Source organism: Palaemon carinicauda, chromosome 17 (assembly GCF_036898095.1).
Source record: "Palaemon carinicauda isolate YSFRI2023 chromosome 17, ASM3689809v2, whole genome shotgun sequence".
Classification (NCBI taxonomy): domain Eukaryota; kingdom Metazoa; phylum Arthropoda; class Malacostraca; order Decapoda; family Palaemonidae; genus Palaemon; species Palaemon carinicauda.
Genome location: NC_090741.1, coordinates 118,299,339 through 118,307,586, shown reverse-complemented (window position 1 = coordinate 118,307,586; position 8,248 = coordinate 118,299,339).

Below are 8,248 nucleotides of genomic sequence, written 5' to 3'. Positions count from 1 at the left end.
ACAAGAATCTGAAACGAGAATGAAAAGAGAGCCGCTCATAAGGCATCTCTCCTATTCCGTTTCCAGTGTGTATCTGATGAAGGCAGTAGCGCCCTCTTTATTCCTTGTAGCGATATACGAGGTGCTACAGATACAGTACTGTATTATAGGGAGGGGTCAATAAGCCCTTTTACAATAAAAGGAAGGGCGGGTCCATCAGGACGACATGGCTACCTCACCCAAAAATAAATTTTTTGCTTCGCTCAAAATCCGTTTTTTGGGCTCAGGCCATGTCGTCCTGATGGAAGTTTACCAGAGCATTACTGTATCTGTAGATTCTCAATCGGTGCCGTACTCTCAAGAAAGTATCTTCCTTGTCCGTCTAGACCTAGAGACCTATGATGTTACCGTCATACATCATTTCATCTAAGCATGAACTATGTTAGTGCTTCCTGCCCCCTACAGGGAAGAGTCATACTAGACTCTGGAAAAGTCTCGAGGAGTACATAATAACTTATGGATGACAAAATGACAAGCTTGTATATTGGTCTCGCCCTATACATTATAAAGCAAAGTTTGTATAAGAGTCGCCAATGTCAGAATGAATTTGTGACACCTTCCCAATGTGACTACTCTTATAAACTATTGGATAATGATTGTATCCAAATAGGAACAAATTTTGCATCTCTGCCGCTATCCCGTTAGGGTACCACGTCAACCCTTCCTAAGGAAGGGTTAACGTGAGTGGACTTTTGCTTGAATCAGGGAACAATCTTGAAAGACGTACCATGATAAAAAGATCCATATCTTAATCTTAATGTTCAGTACATTTCTAATAAGATGAGTGTGGGCGAATAAAACGCAGGGTTCACTATGTACTAGTTTATTAAACTTTAATAAACGTACATATCAGATCAATCTTTATAAAATTTATAAAAAGTGTCTGATATCCATTAAAGAACAAAGAAAACAGTCAACAGAAAATATTGTTTCATCTACCATGAAACAGATTTGCCACTTCAATTGAATTATTAATAATGATACCGTCTATATACTGTTTAATTACACTAGCGTAAGAAACGCTTGGCACAAGTGTCCGTATTATGCTATAGTTCACCAACGTCAATGGAACAGTTCGTAAGGACACTTTCGTGGCCTATTGCTCAGTATGTAGTTCATACAGTGACTACGCACCCACCCTCTTAATTAATCGTCCCAAATTAATTACACTGTTCCTCGCAGATTTAAAACAGAAGGTTAAAGGATTCTACCTACTGCTACCACAGACTACTTGAGTTGCTCCACTTGCTTCGCATAGTGCATAAAGAACACCTTGGATGACCACCAGCCGGTGTACAAACAAAGATGTTCAAGGTCCATATAAATAAAGAAATTTTATGGAAGAAGCAACTCCTCTCGAATCATGACTAGCGGGTGTACTGTCAGGACCCGTTTTGCGAATAACACAGGTGAGTTTCGCCCTTAGTTATAGATAACTTTGAGCCCGAGGTTTCTCCTCTGAACAGCTGTCCTCCCATAAAGTCTGAAGTTCTATGGAGATAGACCTTTAGGCACTCCACTGGACATAGAGATACATCTTCCTTCAGAGGGTAGATTCTCTAGGGACCCCACCTGATGGTGGGTAGCTTGTTCTTGGTAAGAAACGTTGGGTCTGCAAATAGATTTAGTTCACATACTCGGGCCCCCAAAGCGAGTACAAACAGAAATATGACATTTACTTCAAAACCTTCTAAACGTCCTAACAATAGTATTGTGTTGGCTGCTCACTTTTTCACTAAGGAGAGAAAATCATGAGATGTAGGTTCCTGGTTTTCTGTGATGAAGTGAAGACAGTCGACTTCTGTACTCGCTGAGACAGGGATGGATCCGGTAGTGGTACGAATTTTAGTCGTAGTTCCAATGCCAGAGGGAACCACACGCTATTTGGACACTTGTGGGCCACTATTACCGCCTTCCCTTTGAAGGATCTCAGTTTGTCAAGGACCTTCAAAAGGAGGTTATGCGGAGGGAACAGATAAATACTGGACCATCTGTTCCAGTCGAGGGACATAGCGTTCACGGCCTCTGCTAGCGGATCCTCGTATGAGGACACATAACGATCTATTTTCTTGTTGTCTTTCATCGCAAAGAGGTCTATCTGCAGCTCCGGGACTTGACTAGAGAGGAAGGAGAACGATCCTGCGTCAGGGGACCATTTTGACTCTATTGGTGTAAACCTGGATAGAGCGTCCGCTGTCACATTGCGGAACCCTTGAATGTGAACTGCTGACAGGTGCCATTTCTTCCTTTCTGCCAAACGGAATATGGCCAACATCACTTGGTTGATTTGAGGTGACCTCGACCCTTGTCGATTCAGGCATCTCACTATCACCTCGCTGTCTAGAACCAGTCTTATGTGGGTCGAGTGGCTAGGAGATAATTTCTTTAAAGTCAGAAATACTGCCAGGGCTTCTAGAAAGTTGATGTGAAATGACTTGAAAAGATTGGACTAAGCTCCTTGGACTCTCTTCTGATGAGAGTGACCTCCCCAGCCTTCCTTTGAAGCGTCTGTGTGGATAGATACTGACAGGGGTGGAGGTTGAAGAAGAATTGATTTCTTCAGTTGCTTAGCATTGGACCACGGCTTGAGAAGCGTTCGCAGTTGAGTCGGTAGAGGTCTTATTAGATATCTTCGTGCGTTTGATGCGTATTTCCTTCAGACTCCTGTTGTATCCTTTAGCTGTGCTCTTAGCACTGGTTCTGTTATTGAAGCAAACTGTAGAGAGCCCAGCACTCTCTCCTGTTTGCGTCTTGATATCCGTTTGGATTTCAACAGTCTCTTGACAGATCCTGCTATCTCATTCCTCTTCTTCCCAGGAATGGAAAGCCAATGTGACTCCAAATTCCAGTGGATTCCCAACCACTGAAATTTTTGAGCTGGAGAAAGTCGAGACTTTTTGAAGTTGATCTTGAATCCCAGATGTTCCAGGAACTCGATCACTGTCTTAGAAGCTTGCATGCATTCTGTCCTGGATGCTGCCCACACCAGCCAGTCGTCCAAGTAGGCTACTACTTGGACCCCTTTAGGCGTAATTGATGGACGGCTGCATTCGCGATCTTCGTGAAAATCCTTGGGGCAATGTTTAGCCCGAAAGGCATGGCTCTGAAGGCGTAAAGTTTTCTATGTAACTTTAAGCCTAGGTAGGAGGAGAGGTGACGATTAATTGGAACGTGCCAATAAGCGTCAGACAAGTCTATAGAGACAGTATATGCCCTTTTGGGTAGCAGGGTCCTTATGTGTTGAAGTGTGAGGATTCTGAACTTGTAGTTCACTATGAATTTGTTGAGTGGCGACAAGTCTAAAATGACTCTGAATTTTTCTGAGTCCTTCTTTGGAACACAAAACAGCCATCCTTGGAATTTTATGGACTTAACTTTCCGGGTTACTCTTTTGTCTAAGAGCTCTCGGACATATTCTTCCAGAACAGGGGTTGAGTGTTGAGAGAATTGAGGAAATTGAGGTGGAGGACTGCTCCAGCTCCAACCTAGTCCATTCTTTATTAGGCTGTAGGCCCAGGGATCGAAGGTCCAGCGATCCCTAAATATCTGTAGCCTCCCTCCTACTGGAAGCATCTCACTTCTGCTGTTGTGGACCTGAGGCCTTGCCTCCTTGACCTCGTCCTCCCCTGGATTCCCTTCCCCTTGAAGGGCGTCCAGAAGAACCTCTGGCTGTTCCTCTAGCCTTCGAACGAAAGGAAGAAGTCTGCCTTTCGAAGGCTGGGTTAAAAACTGGCGACTGAGTCGCCACTTGTTGAGGTACCACCTGGTACGTGGATGGAGGTTGTGCCATTATCTGAGGCACTGCAGTCACAGGAAGTTGTTGTTGTTGTTGCTGTCGGTAGGGTATAGCCGGCCGAGAGGATGGCCTAGGCCTTTTTGTCTTCCTCTTGTGTTGGGGACCCTCATCCAGAGAAGACTTTCTCTTAAGATCTAAGCCCCACTTTTTGAGAAGGTTCCTATTCTCTGTGGTGGCCTTGTCTACTACCTCTTTAACCACATCGTTGGGAAAGAGGTCTTTACCCCAGATACGAGAGGAGATCAGTTTCCTCGGTTCGTGCCTCACCGCAGCCGAGGCGAACACGAACTCTCTACAGGCTCTCCTAGCTTTAATAAAGCTATAGAGATCCTTCGTAACTGTGGCCAGATGGGTTTTGGCTGCTACCATGAACCTGTCCTGGATCTTGGGGTCACTTGCCATCGTTTCCAATGTCGTTTGCAACGACATCGATGCTGCAAGTCTTTCCTTCGCCTCTTGCTCTCTGCGCAAGAGAACCTCCGATAGTTTTGGAAGTTCCTCACCAAACTGACGTTCAGCAATATCAGCTTCCAGCTTCCCGACTTAGAAGGTAAGGTGTACGTCCTTCCAGTCTTCTTGGTCCAAGGGCAAGGTCAGAGATAACGGCTTGCACTCCTCCAAGGAGGGGCATGGTTTCCCTGCCTCCACCGCTTTTAAGGCTGCCTTATATCCCTTCTCCATGAAGGGAAAGGCTCTGGTAGGAGAGGCCACAAAGGAGGGAAGCTTCTTACTCAAGGCTGGCACCTTTGAGTTCGTGAAGCCTCTCTCTTTCATCGAGCTGGCTAGTAATGCCTGAGCTTTACTATGGTCAAAAACTATGACCTCCTTCGGCTCAGTCTCCTCCTTTGAGGCTGGCTCATTCCTAAGGCGGACATAACAGTCCGGGTAAGAATCTTTGTTGGGCTGAAATTCCACCTCTTCCAGGGGAATTGCTCCCAACTTTTCTGATATGACGATCTTCCCGATTGTCATTGGCATGTGTTCGGCATACCTCCAAGGATTGGTATCCGAACACAAAGGAAGATCCTTCACGTTGAGTCGCTTCTGGGGCCCATGTGATGCTGCAAGTCTACGTATCCCCAGTTTCATTGCAGCTTCCTTCTCATCATTCTTCTTTTGAATTTGTTGGATCATCTCAACAATAGAAGAAAGAGTCCTTCCCAGTTCATCTGGGATAGCAGATGATGTAGAGGGAACTGGTTCTGGGTCCGGGAACGATGTAACCAACACCTCGTCGATTTCTTCCTCTTCTACTTGAGGAATCTGGTACAGCTCCTCCTCCTGACCTTCTCCTAGAAGGTCCTTCTCTGTAGAATCTGACACCTCCGACATCTTATCGTCCAATTGGATGTCTTGAAGGGTGGCCGAGACTTCAGAATCTACCGGATTCTGGGCAGTTGGTATCTCCACCAGAGGCTGAGGAATGACTGCATTAGCTGATGTTTTAGGGAAAAGGTAGGCCCTCATCTTCTCATTTGGAAGGTAGGGGTCTGAAGTGTTTTTCTGAAAACCCCTCACCCAGGATCGTAACTTTTCCCTGGCAGCATCCCTTGACTCCGTCGACTTGGGGTCGTCAAAAGCCTCTGTAGTCAGGTTAGAACATACTGTACAAACCTGAGGGTCCCAATACCGGAGATCATTTCTAGACGCTGCGCATGCTGCGTGCTCCTGCAATGTTGATGTCCACAGAAATTCTTACTGCGGACATTACAGAACACACTCCCGTACTTCGGAGGGTCCTCCCGTGAAGAGAAGAAAAATCCATGAGTATCAAGTGAAGGCTTTTCACTTATATTGAAACATTTAGCTTATATAGAAAAGCTATAAAAGAAAGAAGTAAAGACACATACTTGTATTTCCTGTCCATTCAATTGTTGTAACCTCCCAAGATATTAAAACTAAAGTTAATTCTATTCTAGAATACCTTATGTTTTTCCTAAACGGAAATTTAATATGTAGTTTTAATATACAGGATCGAATGAATACAGAAAGAACTCACTTTCTATATATTGTACGGCCTCAACAAAAGGCTGTACAAGATAATATTAGGAATGGTGAAGAACTTTAGTGTTATCACAAACTCTGTACAGCAGTTTCTACTAATGCAGTGTGTACTACACCACAAATATAGCAACTACTGTATATCGCATGCTGTTGTGCCGGCCGGCAACTACCCCTGTATAGTTCAATGATATACTATCTTTAACAATAGGCAGCAGCCCACTGATTCGCGACTGTGTGCCGGCCGGCAATCGTTGCCAGCCGGCAGCTGAAAACACTAATACCCGGCTGCCGGCCGCCAATCGTAGTGGCCAGCAGATTCGGGCTGTGTTTCCACTGCCGGCAGGCAAAGGTAATAATACAATGCCCGCTGGCAGTAGCCAAGAACCAGAGAACCTCCACCTTCCGGCTGTCAGAGAAACAGTATGGATATAAGGTTATCAGGCGGCATTGCCATACGACCTTCCATCCAGAAAGAGTGAACTTATGTAAGGGGAGAATGTAGCATTCAGGCTTCCAAAGAATCCATAGCCTGCCGGGCTCTTCCGGCAGACATGAAAGGGAGACCAAGGGAGGTCTGGGGTTCACTCTCCAAAGAACAAAGGGTCTCTGCCGGCCGACACGTAATGCCGGCCTGCAGAGAGCTGAGCCGGTCCTCCATCCTAACCTACACTAGGTACGGAAGTAGGACTGTGGCCAAAAGAAAAGAAAGAGAAGTGGGGAAGGGATAAGGGTCCTATAGACTTCGTTCTCCCAAGAGACACACTCAACAGTTAGGGAAGCTCATCCTAACCTAGTGTTGTCTATTAGGGAGGAAGACATGCATTACTTGCTATCCTCCTCCCATCCAGAACAAAGTTAGGTGAAGTTATTTCTCCGGGCAACAGAGAAAACTCATTCTCCAGCCCGAGAAAAACAACACAGGACAGTCTGCTAGGCCACTAAAGGAAGGAATCATCTCTTACAGAATCCTTACGACGTGGACTAGGGAAGCAAAGATTCCTGTGTCCGCCCATAACCTAGCAAAGGAGACTCATTCTCTATGCTAGGAAGAAGTAGACCACAGACTAGAAACTCTGATGTTCTGCCCTAACCCAGAAAACCAGACACTCTGGTTATCAGGTCAAGACTGACATATCCTGGAATAGATATACCTTAATCATTATACAGATAGAACCACAAGGATTAAGCCAAAGGGTTACAGAGGGAGAGAGGGATTGAACTTAGCCTCCGGAGGAAAAAAGAACAATCGGGGATGTGCGAAAGTATACGACTGTACCTAGATTACTAGACTAGGTAAAGTGAGAATCGATTACCTAATTCACCGAAACTCTCTCGTATACAATCTTGGAAAGAAGATTCAACAATATCTTACATGTATAAAATATTTGCATAAACCTTCAATAACAAAACACTCGGAAAACTTATATTATGCATGAAATTAATAGGGCCCAACGCATAGGCTACTAAGCCTCGCGAAGGGCAAGATCGGTTACCTTAAACACCGAACTAAAACCTAACGGCATTATATAAGCATTCCTAGAGGAGCTAAATAGCTAGATTATTAAAGCAAAACAAACCGGGAACGTCGCTTTAGTAACTAAATGACCCATAAATAGCGAGCGATAGCATCCAGGATGCCTCCGGTATTCAACAGCTCATGTTTACGTTAATATCCCTTTTGATTTAATACAAAACGACAAGAGCTTACATTTATACATAGTAAAGATAATACTCAACTTTCCAGAGGCAGGAGAGGCTGGAGAAGTCATCAAAATGTTGAATAAAATCCTAAATAACGAGAAAACACAAGGGAAAACACCGAGTAGTAGAGCTATACGAAAAGGAATAAAGAGGGCGCTACCGCCTTCATCAGATACACACTGGAAACGGAATAGGAGAGATGCCTTATGAGCGGCTCTCTTTTCATTCTCGTTTCAGATTCTTGTCACTGTAACCCCTCGAAGCGTTAATACTTTTTGGGGTGAAGATAGCTATGTGACCTGTCAAGAATACGTCCTCTGATATAATGCGATATCCCTGTGAGATTATTTAGGGATATTCGTTCCAGGAGTTAGAATTCTGGATACATACATACATATACCAAAGGCACTTCCCCCAATTTTGGGGGGTAGCCGACAACAACAAGAAACAAAACAAAAAAGGGGACCTCTACTCTCTACGTTCCTCCAGCCTAACCAGGGACTCAGCCGAGTTCAGCTGGTACTGCTAGGGTGCCACAGCCCAACCTCCCACATTTCCACCACAGATGAAGCTTCATACTACTGAGTCCCCTACTGCTGCTACCTCCGCGGTCATCTAAGGCACCGGAGGAAGCAGCAGGGCCTACCGGAACTGCGTCACAATCGCTCACCATTCATTCCTATTTCTAGCACGCTCTCTTGCCTCTCT